Here is a 14,106-nt window from a genome sequence, read left to right as displayed (position 1 = left end):
GAGATTTAATAATGGGTGTGTGTGGGGGGATTAAGCCTATCTGAATAGTTTTATGTTGGAGGAGATGATGTGACTAGGGAAGCAAACAGATTTGAATGACCTTGAAATTTGGCTTAGGAGAAAGAGAAGGTATTGATAGTGTTTCTGATAATAATAATATGTGAGCAGCTGTAGAAGATTTCTTGGAAGGAGATCTATTTTTCTGTGTTTGTCCTACTGAATTTGTTGTGCATTTAGAACCTACAAATTTAAATATGTAAGTTAGGGAAGGATTCTAAAAAGAATTAGAAGCAAAAAAAATGAACATGAAGGAAGATCTGAAATCTTTCTATACTAGGTAATAAGATGGAACTGTGAGAGAGACAAAAGTAGCTGCCAGTCTTGTGTTAACGGAAGTGCATAAGGAGTATATCTTTAACTTTTTTAGAGGGGGGCTATCCATCACATTAGCCTATATGCATACGGAAGAGACCCAGGAGGTATTTGTCTGAAATGTGAGATCTTTACTGATAAATGTCAATCCACCCAAAGTAGTACCTTGCAGGCCCTGAAGGGTTAACACTCCTCCCAAAGCATCTTATAACCAGAGAACCTGCCTGGCTGGTACTGGTGGGAATAGAGCTCAATATCTAATATGATTCAGTCTAAAGATAATTAGAAGGCTTAGTTCAGTCCCTAAAACCCTTCCAGAATTCACATGAGTTTGCTGGATCACTAATGGACTTTGCCTCATCATAAATTCCAGCTTGAACTTGCTTATCCTGAGTTATTTCAGTATTCACCAAAGAGAAGTTAGTGTAAATTTTTACTGCTTGATTTTCTTCTGTCTCAGGGACACAGGCAGTGAATGATGACCTAGTCAGTGATTCTGCCCTCAGTTAGCCACACTGGGGTCAGTCCCCGCAGATTGCCCTGAAGAGCAGCAAAATATTAATGAAAATAAGGTCTGAAAATAGGACAAGAGAGAAAACAAAAAGGAACCCACATAATTATTGATAGTTCAATAGTTTTTTTATAGAGAGCTGAGGGATAAATAACTAAGAGTCAAAAAGTTATCTGTCTCTTAATTTTGTAAATGTTGGCATAGGAGAAACTTTTAGTTTGTCTGTCACTCCTCTATCCTTTTATAAGGAAGATTCTAAGAAGTGAAGTTCAATGGCAACAGCAGAAAGAACCAAAAGTATAAACTAGATTTCTTCTCTCCTTTTGTTGCCTCCCCTCCTTGCCCCACCCCTCCCTTCACTTCCCCTTCTCCTCCTCTCTCCTTTTTTTCTTTCGTCAGATCACTTTGTTAAGCATTATTTGCTGGTAGCACAATATTCAATTACATTTAGCCCTGTCAATTTAACTAGATGCATAGAAGCATTGTACTTGGGGAAGCCATTTTTCCTTGCAGAGCCTCAGTTTTCTCATAACTAAAGTGAGCATAAGAACATTGCCTGCTTTACTTATAGACCAAAATTATTATAAAGTGTATATATATATATATATATCCTACTGAATTATTATGAAGTGTGTGTGTATATATATATATATATATATATACACACACACTTCATAATAATTTTGGTCTATAAGTAAAGCAGGCAATGTTCTTATGCTCATTTTAGTTCTTAGCTCATTTATATATATATATATATATATATATATATATATATATATATATATATATATATATAGCTGTAGTTGGTCTACATTAGAATTGTTATAATCTTTAAGTTCTTACAAAATAATTTTTCAGATTTAGAGGACAGATGAAACACGGATTTAATTTCCTTTCTCAAGGATTAACCTCATCGCTGTGATGAGTTTGCATGGAAGAGAAAGGGACAACAGCTAAATTATGTTCTTTTATGTTAGAAATGTGGGCTGGTCTGGGAAGTACAATGACTTTGGGCAGAGAGTCTCAAAGTGTGGATGCCTTAGATACTTTCAGTAGTTCATGAGATCAAAATAATTTTCATAATAATGGCATGCCACTATTTGTTCTTTTCATCTTATTCTGTCCTGAACATATAGTGTAGTTTTTCAGAGAATACGTGTCGTGAAATATCACAACAGACTGAATACAAAAGATTTGAGAATCCAGCTGTTTTCTATTAAGCCAGGCATTAAACAGCTTTTTAAAAATGTAAAGCAATGCCATTCTTCTCAGATTGTTATAGAATACTGGAGGGTACTTATTCTTCCTAAAACTATACTGTTTATATTAACAGGCAATTGACTTGTTATTTTAAACTAAATTAATAAGTAAGTAATTTAAAATTTGTTTTAATTTAAAATACAGTAAATTTTGATATATGAGGTGTGATAAAAAATATGGTGAATGTTTAAATTTAAAAAAACTTATTACAGTAAACGACACATTGCCATTAATCCCCTCAAAATATTCCCCCTCCCTTTGAACACACTTATCTCGTCATTCTTGCCACTTTCTGATGCAGTTCTGGAAGTCCTCTTTAGTGAGTGTCTTTACTACACCCTCCATCATGACAATGCTCCATGCCATGCATCGCTTTTGGTACCTCAATTTCTGTCAAATAAAAACATTACGGTGTGTCCTCATCCACCTTATTCACCAGATCTGGCACTGTGACTTCTGGCTCTTCCTCAAAGTCAAAATGACCATGAAAGGTAAGCATTTTGAATCGATTCAGGACATCGAGGCAGCCACAACAGTGCAACTGTAGACACTCATGAAAGAGGACTTCCAGAACTGCTTCAGAAAGTGGCAAGAATGTGATGTGTGTTTAAAGCGAGAGGGAGTATTCTGAGGGGGATTAATGGTAATGTGTCTTTTACTGTAATAATTTTTTTTATTTAAATATCCCCTGTATTTTTTTATCACACCTCATATATAGGCAATATAAACAAAAGCTCTTAGGTGTTCTTACTAATTCCCAAAATGTAAAAGTATCCCAAGGCCAAAAGACTTGAGAACCACTGATTTGGAAGGTAGCAGAGGATGGTCAATGGATTGTTAAGATGCATTGATAATGAGCAATAATATTAACATATTAACAAATAAAATATTTATAACATTTTAGAACTTACAAAGTATTTTTCACCACTTTTAATGATTTGAATCCATGCTATTTTGTAGTTTTAGATAATATTACTACCTATCATTTCTCTGATCTCCCATGTCAGTTCTTAATGATATGTAACATTGAAGACTTTGGTATGGGCCATTTGCACTGCCGAGTTCTTAATATCAAAAGGATGGAATAGTAATGTTCAATTTTCAAAATGAGATTTAAGAGAAATGTGGAGAGTCGGTCTTTACTTTAGGCTCAATTACCTTTTGTGATTAGTAACCTCCTTCAGGTAAAACCTGGAGGGTTCCACTGTTCCAATCAACTTCCATACCTGCTCTTCCACTGATACTGCAGGTACTTCTTTTCCTTTCTTGACGCCATGTATTTTGTTCTCCTGTCAAATCTCTAAGACCCTCATGGCCCTGAGGAGTCCATTTCTTCTCTTTCATTTCATGACTTCTAGACCTTTTAAAACCCTTTGTTGTAAGCTGCACCCCTACTTCCTGTCTTTCCTGTTCTTCTGGGTTATCAGTTTTTCTGTTCCTTCCTCTATCCTGAATTTTGTTTTGTTTTGTTTTGTTTTTGTTGGTTAGAAGTATGGATAGTTTGACATTTATGTGAAGGACAGAAGGGACAGAGGGGGAGAAATGTTTTTCTTTGTTCTTCTTCTGTATGTATGTATGTGTATACTCAGACCCCATAGGAGAGAAATGGGTATGTGCCATACAGAGGAGAAGGAAAAAAAATGACACTCAGGTGACGTAAGTTCAGATGGTAAGACTGGGTGGAAAACTAGATATGCTTTTTCTCTTGATTATCCAGCCACACTAAAACCCTAAACTCAGATTAAAAGTTATTATATTTGAAGTGACATCTCTTAGAAAGCTCAAGAGTCTATGGAAACCATTTCATAAGAGGTTTCGGCTGATTTTTCGGCAGGAAGGCTTACTGCCTACACAATTCTTAACTGTATGCCATTCAGAGTGATGGCAGATGGAGAAGAATACTGAATACTGAAAAGATTAAGAAAGGGAAAAAGATGGGGAGAAAAAGAAAGAAAAAACATAGCTACTCATGAGGGTCATAAAATTGCTAAAAACTTTGGGAAAGAAGAAAGAAACAAATACTTATATATTGGGTAGAGGCTAGAGAGAAATAGGGAAAAATTAAAAAATTTTCTGCTAGACTGGTAAGATAATGGTTTACTTTTTTTCTTTCAGTATTTGCATTGATTTTCAGTTGTTCCATTTTCTCTTAATAAATAGCATGTTGCAACCTGATCCTTGGGAACCAATGATTAAATAAATGATTAATTTGCCAAGCTCTAAAACATGATTATAAAAGTGTTATCAAGCTTGAGAGAATAAAAATAACAAACAAACAAAAACAACAACAGCAGCAACAAAAAAAAGCTAGCAGTTAAATAAAAAATTAAGTTGCAAATTGAAATTTTAATACAGGCACTAACTATTCTGGTGAGGTCACTTTTTCATGGATTTGAAACAGGTGTCATTTATTATGTTCATTTATATTCCAATGAAAAAAAGTGTCATTTCCTATTCTCCAGTTCAAAAACATTTTCCCTGAATACCAGTCAGTCCAGCCAAACTAACTCCTCCTAGTTGCCTAGAAATGCTAGCAATTACGTTTATAATTATGATTAAACAAAACAAAATGATACAAAACCAGAATAAACAATTTATTTAAAGAGATTACTGTTTTTGAAAAGTCCTCAGTTCTGACAGTCAAATGGTTTCGAGTTTATCTTTCTGTTTACAGAAAATTTGGTTCTGTTAACTTGTTTTGAGCACATTGAGATACAAGAAGAATACAGTGGGCTTCAATGAGAAAATGTATAGTTTTCAATTTGGGGGGCCAGGTGGAGCCATATAACCATATACACTGAGTATCTCTGGAAGAGTCCTTAGCAGACATGGTAAACCCCTGTAATGAGTCAGCCAGGGCAGATGCCTGGAAAGAAACAACATAAATAAATGAAGCCTCCCTTAATTTTGGCCTATTCCTTGCCTTTCTCTTCTCCCATTCAAAAAACAATGCCAGGGTTTTAGATTTTCTAAAGATGAAAATTTAGACTTTGGATTAGGATGTGATGAAGAGGGGAGGATCTTCCTAAATTTTCATTGTCCTGTATCTATAACTTTTTATGATACAGGGTCATCCTCTATGATTATTATTTATACACATGACTTATCTTTCTCAGCACATGATGAATTCTTTGGGGTCAAGGCACAAGATCTGTTCATGTATATACCCTATGGTGGTTATAGTGATATTTTTCTAAAAGCGGGTAGTTAAACTTTCTCAGTGAATGAATTAAAGGTGCTGCCATGTCACCAGTTCTCATTATCACATATGTTATCACTCTCCTTGGACTGAAAAATATTAGATATATGTCCTTCATTCAACACTCTTTACTAAGTATCTACTATCCGACAAAGCAATAATTGTCCTAGGCCCTAAGGATATAGAATGAATAAGAGATGAAAGAGTTGCTTCTGTTGCTATGTTTTCAATGAAAGCACCCAAATCCATTCAGCTGCTTGGTGATTATACATAGATGTGTGAGTTTATGAAGTGTAAGGGCTTTCAAGTAACACACAAAATTTTGTTTAGTAAGTTGATGTGTAGTATAATGGTATCTTTTGTTAAACAGAAGATGAGAATTAACATTTATTTAAAGAAAAATCTTTGTATTTTATTGTTTATCATTTTATCTATAGTGCCAAGCATAGTAACTGTCCATAGTAGGGACTCAAATACTTGTTGACTTGCTCACTGAGAAAATGATGGATAAACGGTTAATGTTAGAAGGAAACTTAAATGTCACTGTATCTTTAATATGCTAAGAAAGAAATTAAAGCCCAGAAATTTGAAGACTCCTGTCACTTCAAATAATTGATTTGTTGTAAATGAGATCTAGAACCTTATTACCTTGACTTACAGTCCAGTATTGAATCCCTGGAGCATGCTGCAGTGCCACTTCTTAAGTCATCTTCTGAGTAAATTGAAAGTTGGAGAGGATAATGGTACATTGCAATTTTTAAGGTCAGCTTCAATACTTCCCCTAAAAAATAAGTTATGGGTTAGCTAAAACTTAAGTCTTTTTATAGACCTGTATGTTTTTTAAAATGATTATCGATTTCACAAAAGTAAATTGTTTAGCTTAATCAAAGTCAACCAGTATTCTATTGTTTAATTTGTCACCAGCTTTGATGCTAAATACTGCTATGAAGAGTTTTAAATATGATCTGCGGTCATCGTGTTTTACGTAAAGCGAACATATGCTAAGAACTCACACTTCTATTTATGAGCCAATTCCCACTGTAATCATTTATTAATATAAAACATTTTGTTCCTGTTTTGAAGTAAATGTCTTTTTCTGTTAGAGTGTTAATATAATTATAATAATCAGGATCTACTAATTATTTATGGCTATATAACAGACATTTTATTAGACATTATTCAATGATAGGACATTATTATTTTATTTTGAAGATCTTTTACCATAACTAGTAACTATTAATACTTCATATTCAATTGGCTTAATAAGTTTCTCATGAGAACTTCTGAAGTAATTGCCTTTCAGGATTAGTGTACAGATAAAGTTCTGAACAGATCAGGATCCTTCCCTTGAGATTATCTAGGATAACATAATTGTCTTGAATTATTTTAGGACCATCATCTGGTTTCTCTTAGATCCAAAGGTCATCGAAACCCCTTTCCAAAATGGCTTGGAAATATTTTTTTGTTACGAGGCTTCTGTTTCTGTTGAAAATTTACCTTCCTAAAAAGATAAGGTTGCAGTACAAGAATTTGTATTGTATCATCAACTATAATAGAGAAAACTTGGAAAAGGTTTATGTGTCTCAATAGGAGAATGGGAAAATGCAGTAATTAAAAAACTTTTAAAAAGTGCGTCAAATCCCTGTTGTTATCTCTAAGACCTAACACAGAAAGAAGAAAACAAACAAACGTATTGTTACAGAAATAATTAGTTACAATATACAGATGATGTAAAAAATGAAAAGTAATGGTAAATATTTATGGGGCTTTTTGCCATATACATTTTTAAAGACTATTTTTTTAAAGCAGTTTTAGGTTTAAAGCAAATTAAGAGGAAAGTACAGAGATTTCCTATAATACCCCTTGTCCCCACACATGCATACATCCCCATTATCAACAACACTCTCCAGAATGGTACATTTATTACAACTGGTCACAGTGTAAGTCAATTAATGTTCGTTGACACATAATCACCCACAGTCCATAGTTTGCATTACTGTTCACTCTTGGTTTGTCTATTCTGTGGGTTTGGACATATATATAACAACATTATCCATCATTATGATATCATACAGGGTGTTTTCACTGCCCTAAAAGTCCTTGGTGTTTTGTCTATTTATCCCTCCCTCCCAAACTCCCACACCCCTATCCCCGACCCTTGGCAAGCACTGATCTTTTTACTGTCTCCATAGTTTTGCCTTTTACAGAATGTCATATAGTTGGAATCATATAGTATGTAGCTTTTTCAGATTGGCTTCTTTCACTTAGTGATGTGCATTTAGGGCTCTTCCATGTCTGGGACATTTTTATGTATAAAAATATATAGAAAAAAATGTCTAAATGTACATATGACAAATTGGTAATAATGGTAACTTCTGGGAAGATAGTAGAGCAATATGCTTGGCAGTAGGAGAAAGAGGGCCAAAAAGAAATTCATTTGTAACATTTTACTTATAAAGAGAATGTATTCTTGTTTATGTGTATAATTTCAAATTACTTTAAAAGTAAATGAAGAGAGGTCTTCTAGTTTCCACTTTGATATGTAAATGGCTTAGAAGTAATCATGCCTACTCTCACAACAAGAAAAACAGCTAAAAAACTGAAAATTAAAAACTCTTAAGTTTCATCAGAGAAATAAGGTTAAGAGTTGCAAAAAGGATAGATGTTAATCCAACTATATCAATAATCATTGTAAATGTGAATAGATTTAATACGCTAGTGAAAAGATAGTGGCAGTCAAAGTGGATAAGAAACAAGACACAACTATAATTTGTCAAGACTCAGGTCAAAAATAAAAGGATGAAGAAAGATATTTCATGTTAACACTAATTAAAAGAAAGCTGGAAAAGCTGTATTAATTTCAGACAACACAAAATTCCAAACAAGGAAAGTTATCAGGGACAAAGAGAAGCATTACATAATAACAAAGGGTTCCATTTTCCAAGAAGACATAGCAATCCTAAATATATATATACACCTAACAACAGAGCATCAGAATACATGAGGTAAAGTGTATAGAACTAGAAGGAGAAATAAACAAATCCACTATTAAAGTTGAAGATATCAACACCCACATCAGTAACTAATATATCAAACGCAGAAAATCAGCATGGATATACTTGTAGATGACTTGAACAGCTGTAGCAATCAATTGATTTAATTGATATTTATAGAATACTCCATCCAATAACAGCAGAATACACATTTTTCTCAAACTCACATGGAACATTCTGCTTATATATGTTTTCTTTTCGACTTCTTTGCTTATCTTTTGCCTAGTTTATGTGATATATATATATATATATATATATATATATATATATATGTATGTATTTGGGTTTTATTGTATCACTCATATTTTGTAGTCGAGTATTATTTTTTTTGTTTTATTCCAGATTGAGAGGCAACAGTTTTTTAAACAGTTCACTTTGACCATTTATATTTATTGTAATTTATAAGACTTTTTCTTTTTTCTATCACTTTATTTTGGGTTTTTATTTCATATGATCTTTATCTTTCTTCTTTTCTAGCTTTTGGATTGATGAAGTTTTCACTAGGTATTTTTGTTTTCATTTTTCATTTTCATTATTTTTACTTTATAACACTGCAATATATACTTTCAATTCTTTCATTCCATATGTTTTAAATTAAACTGGTATCTACAGTTGTTATAAAGCTCAGATTTATTTAATTTATTTCCCTGGATAAATGTTTCCTTTCTCTGATTGTTTTTTAAGGTGTTTTATTATTTATTTATTTATTTAGTTAGTTAGTTAGTTTGTTTGTTTTGTATAGATAATGTCACAACAAAATACTACAATGCATCTACGTTGTCTTAATTTTATTTGCCCATTTTAGGAAGTGTGTTTCTTTACTACCAATATTCAGACTTTCATCAAATTCTGGTTTTCAGTTTCCTCTTATTTTCTGACGCCTGAGATTTTTTAAAATATGCTCAACAGCACATATAAAAGAGAATTTTGTTATATTTTTGCTGTCATTTCTAGGTGTTTACATGTATTGGGAAGATTATCATTATCAAGTTATTTTATGCCATCAAATGGGATAAACTGGGAGATTCTGTAACTAAGCTGTTGCTTCATTTTGTTTGTGAATAAACCCACTTTGCAATGATTCAGTCATCACAGGAAGGTGCAGAATTTCATAGGACATTGTGAGCTGCTTTATGTAGCTGTTTTTGTTACAAGGAGATGCATTTGTTCAGTATAATAGACAATCTCTAGGAGATCTCAGAATTCACAAAATTTGCTTCAGTTCTCTGGCTTTTTCAGCCCCACACCATGACTGATGCCCCAATTTCACTTGTTGTTAACTTCCTTTGTTATCTTACTCATTCTGCTCACCAGGTTTTTCCTGACCTCAAAATAGGCCTCAATTCTGGCTATGTTTTTCTTATACATGTTAAAATGTGGGTGAACCTCAAAACATTATTTTAAGTGAATGAAGCAAAACACAATAAACCACATGTATAATTTCATATATGTAAAATGTCCAGATAAGGCAAATCTATAGATATAGAAAGTATCAGATTAGTGGTTGCCTGGGGTAGGGGGTGGTAATGAGGAATCTTTCTGTAATGAAAAAACATATTCTAAAATAATTGTGGTGATGTTTGCACAGTATTCCTGTGCAATTAGAAATACTGAATTATACAATTACAATGGGGGAGTTTTATACAATGGAAATTAAACTTAAAAAAGCTATTTAAGAAAAACAAAGGTGAGATTTCTGAACTTTTTATTGCAGCCATGAAAAGAAAAACTACACGCTAAGTGCAGTGAGAGAGAAGAGAAGGACCCTGGTTTCTTACTAGCATAGTGAACCCAGCCTGGACTGTGTCCATCTGGACTTGTTTCATATGGAAAAACAAGCATAGATTCTATATTCATTTTATTTTTTAATATATATTATGTGTATATCCATTGTTCCTTGTTAAAATTTCAGTAGTGTTTTATTGCTTGGATGTACCACAGCTTATTAATTCACCAGTTGAAGAACAAGTTAGCTTGTTTCCTGTTTGGCAATTATGGATAAAGGCACCATAAACATTTGGGAACAGATTTAGTAGAAATGTAAATTTTAATTTCTCTTGGAGTAGAATTCTTGGTAAGTGTATGTTTAACTTTGCAAGAAATTGCCAAACCGTTATCCGAAGTGTTTGTTTTATTTTCCATTTCCCTGGAAGTATATAATAGTTCCAGTTGTTCTGTATCCTCTCTACAACTTTCTTTTTAAGCCATTTTATTAGATGTGTAGTGGTATTTTAATGAGGTTTTAATTTCCAATTTCCTAGCGTTAAGTGATATTGAATATCATTTCCAGTCTTTAGCTTCTACAAACAATATTGGAACGTTGTAATATTCAAAATACTTACAATGACTACTATGGTAACAATGAATAATTACAGACACAGAGCAGAGCAATCAGAGCAGATGTTAATTGTGAACAGTTTGGACATATTTGGATATACTAGTCAACGTCAACCCAGCATCTATCATTTCACACGGATGTGAACGTAATTATGAAGTAATTTCCAGATGTAGAATCGTGTGATGGGGGAATGACCATTGCATTCGTAATTTGAGTATTTTGCTAAATTTCCTCTTATCATTGATAGGCCAATTAACACTACTGTCACAGAGGAGGGGATTATCTGCTCCTCAGGAACCTGCTCCCACAGTGAAATCAAACTTTTTGTCCTTTGATAATCTGCCAGGTGAAAACAAATGAGAGAAGTTCATTTTGAATTTCTCTTATTATGATTGAGACTTCTTTTCATATGTTTACAATCACTTACACTGTCTTTTCTGCAAATTGTCCGTTCATATTTTTCATCTTTATTTTTTTATAATGCATTCATAGTATTTTTCTTATGGGACTTTAACAAATCTTTACATGTGCAGAAATTAGTTCATAGTGATGTGAATTATAAGTACTTTTTTTCTGGTTTTAAATTTATCTTTTAGCCTTGTTCATTGTAACTTTTTCCATGAAAACTTTTTAAAAGGTAGTCAAATTAGTCAATCTTTTCTTTTATAGCTTTTGGATTTATGCCATATTTAGAAAGGTCTTTCACATTCCAAGGTTAATTTTTAAATTTCCCCAGATTTTCTTTTAGTGCTGTTATGGTTTCTATTATTTTTCTTTTTAACATTTGAATATTTGGTTCATGTAGAGTTTATCCTTATATAAGTGTGAAGTATGGATTAAACTGTTTTTCCCATAAAGATATTTATTTTTCCAAGTACCATTAATTGAAAAAACCCTTATCTTATTGCATTGAAATATCATCATTATAATTTAAAAATGATTATCACATGTGTTTAAGACAGTTGGACTTCTGATTTTGTTTCACTGCACTATTATTTATATATGTGGCAATAATACATTTTAGCTATTGTAGCTTTAAAATATATTAGACGGGTAGGGAAATTTTCCTCTTTCATTCCTCTCTCTCTCTCTCTCTCTCTCTCTCTCTCTCTCTCTTTCTCTCTCTCTCTGTATGTGTGTCTCTGTATTTCTATATCTCTTTCACAAAAAATTCTGGCTATTCTTGCATGTCTTTGTAATCAGCTTTTCTAGTTTGAAAATCAATCATAGATGTTCATTAAGATCACATTAAATTTATTGATTAAATTATGGAGAATTGCCATCTTTATTATGTTGAGATTTTCGGTCTAGAAACATCCTATAATTTTCAGTTTGTTCAAGGTATTTTTTTTGTCTCTTTGATACTTCATCTGTCTCTATGTAGATTGTTTAAAAGTTAATTCTTAAGCGTTTTATTAGTGTTTTTCTATTATAAATTGGGTCATTACTTATATTATTATTTCTATATGGATGCTGGTTTTGTATATATAAAGTTTATTATTTTCTTTGTACTGATATTATAGCCAGCCCCTCATTGAATTACATTTTTGCTTATACTTTTGAAGAAAGCTTCTTGGGTTTTCAAGGTAGCTGGAAATTTATAAGTAATTAATTTTCTTTTCCTTTTCAATTAATTTTACCTATTATTTCTTTTCCTTTTTAAATTACATTGGTTAGATTATTCAGATAAGTATTAAACAGTGGTGATTTTACTAGAAATTCTTGTGTTTTCCTGACTATAAATTAGTATAGTCTATTGTCTTCCCACTTAAGAGTGATGCTATTTTTGGAATTGTAACAGATGTTAAATAAATACCCTTCTGTTTCTCTTTTATTAAGAACTTATTGTCTAATAAAGAAAGATGTAGAAATGGACTTCATAGCAAATGATTATTTAACAGCATTCCGCCTGCTCCGCCGCCGCCCCCAGCACCAGTCTGGCTGCATCGCACTCGCTCTGAACTCCTGCTAAGCCAGCCCTGCGTGGTCTCCTACCAGCTGCCATCATCATAAGCTACAGGGACCTCATCAGCCATGCTGAGATGTTCTCCAACATCTACAAGACCTGGGAAATCACAGATGGGCTGTGCCTTGCGGTAGAGGGGAAGATGGTCAGCAGGACAGAGGGTAACATTGATGACTCGCTCATGCGTGGAAATGTGTTGTGAGCACCTGTAAGAGCAATCGCCACATTTCAGTCTCTTCCTGAACGTCAAGGGGACATTAACGCCTGGGCCGGGCCCTATGTCCCTGTGTGGTACTCGTGTCTGGAGTGGGGAACAGAGACCTGGCACACAGGTTCAGATAGAGTAAGTAACACAGCTTTATTTGGGAACCAATGTCCCTCCAGAGGGCAATGCTTTGGTAAGCACAGAAGATTATACAGAATAGAATAGAATTTAATAACAAACCAAGTACCAGAGTCAATCGGGATGGAGAAGTTCCTGGTTTGGGAGAGGTGACTGGGCCCACCATGGGTCTGGGGCAAGCTGGTCTTGCAAGGAAGAGCTTCAGAGGGTCCCGGAGTATCTCAGCTTGCACCTCATAGAGAATCTTAGTCGGAGCACCCAGTCGAACTACTCATAGCATTGCTCGGGAATTCTGCTTTTATCCTCTTTTCCTTGGACTTGTTTACCTCTTAGGTAATAACCAGAAGTTGTTTGCCAGGAGTTGTTTACATCTTAGGTGACAACCGGAAGTTGTTTTGGTGAATATGTTTATCATTCAAATTTGGTGTGCTCAGTTTCACACAAAAACATGTTTTTACTTCACTCTTATCAGTCTCACACATATGTGGCTATAGTCCTGTCCCTACTAGCAAACAACTTGTTTTGCAAACCTCAATTCAACATATATAATACATTTTATATGCTCTATACAAAATGCCTCCACCGAAGGCCCCAAGGGCAAAGGTACCAAAAGCGCAGTAGTCACTGGTGTTAATGTTATCATGCACGTCATGTGCAGTAAATCAGTTTCACAAAAGAAGAGTACAAGAAGTACCTCAAAGATTACATGAAATCAATCACAGGGAAACTTGAAGAACAGAGACCAGAAAGAGTCAAACCTTGTATGACAGGGGCTGCAGAACAAATCAAGGATGTCCTTGCTAATTTCAAAAAACTACCGTTTTTTTATTTGTGAAAACATGGATCCAGATGGCATGGTTTCTCTGCTGGACTATGAAGATGGTGTGACCCCATATATGATTTTCTTCAAGGATGGTTTAGAAATGGAAAACTGTTAACAAAGTTGGCAATTTGGATCCATCACCTGTCATCATCATAACTGGCTGCTGCTTTTCATCCACACATCAGGAGTAGGACAGATGCAACTGATGTTATCTTCAGCTCTTCGTTTATTTTGACCTTGA

The 14,106-nt window shown here is 33.8% G+C and overlaps 1 pseudogene; it reads left to right on the top strand.

The window, feature by feature from the left end:
- LOC117031523 (translationally-controlled tumor protein-like) overlaps positions 1-13,877 on the top strand; it is an 83,807-nt pseudogene extending 69,930 nt beyond the window's left edge.
- Positions 13,878-14,106: the final 229 nt, after the last annotated feature.

The sequence above is a fragment of the Rhinolophus ferrumequinum genome, chromosome 12 (genome assembly GCF_004115265.2).
Source record: "Rhinolophus ferrumequinum isolate MPI-CBG mRhiFer1 chromosome 12, mRhiFer1_v1.p, whole genome shotgun sequence".
NCBI lineage: Eukaryota > Metazoa > Chordata > Mammalia > Chiroptera > Rhinolophidae > Rhinolophus > Rhinolophus ferrumequinum.
The sequence above is the reverse complement of the archived record's forward strand: the minus strand, read 5'-3'. Positions and strand labels throughout refer to the sequence as shown.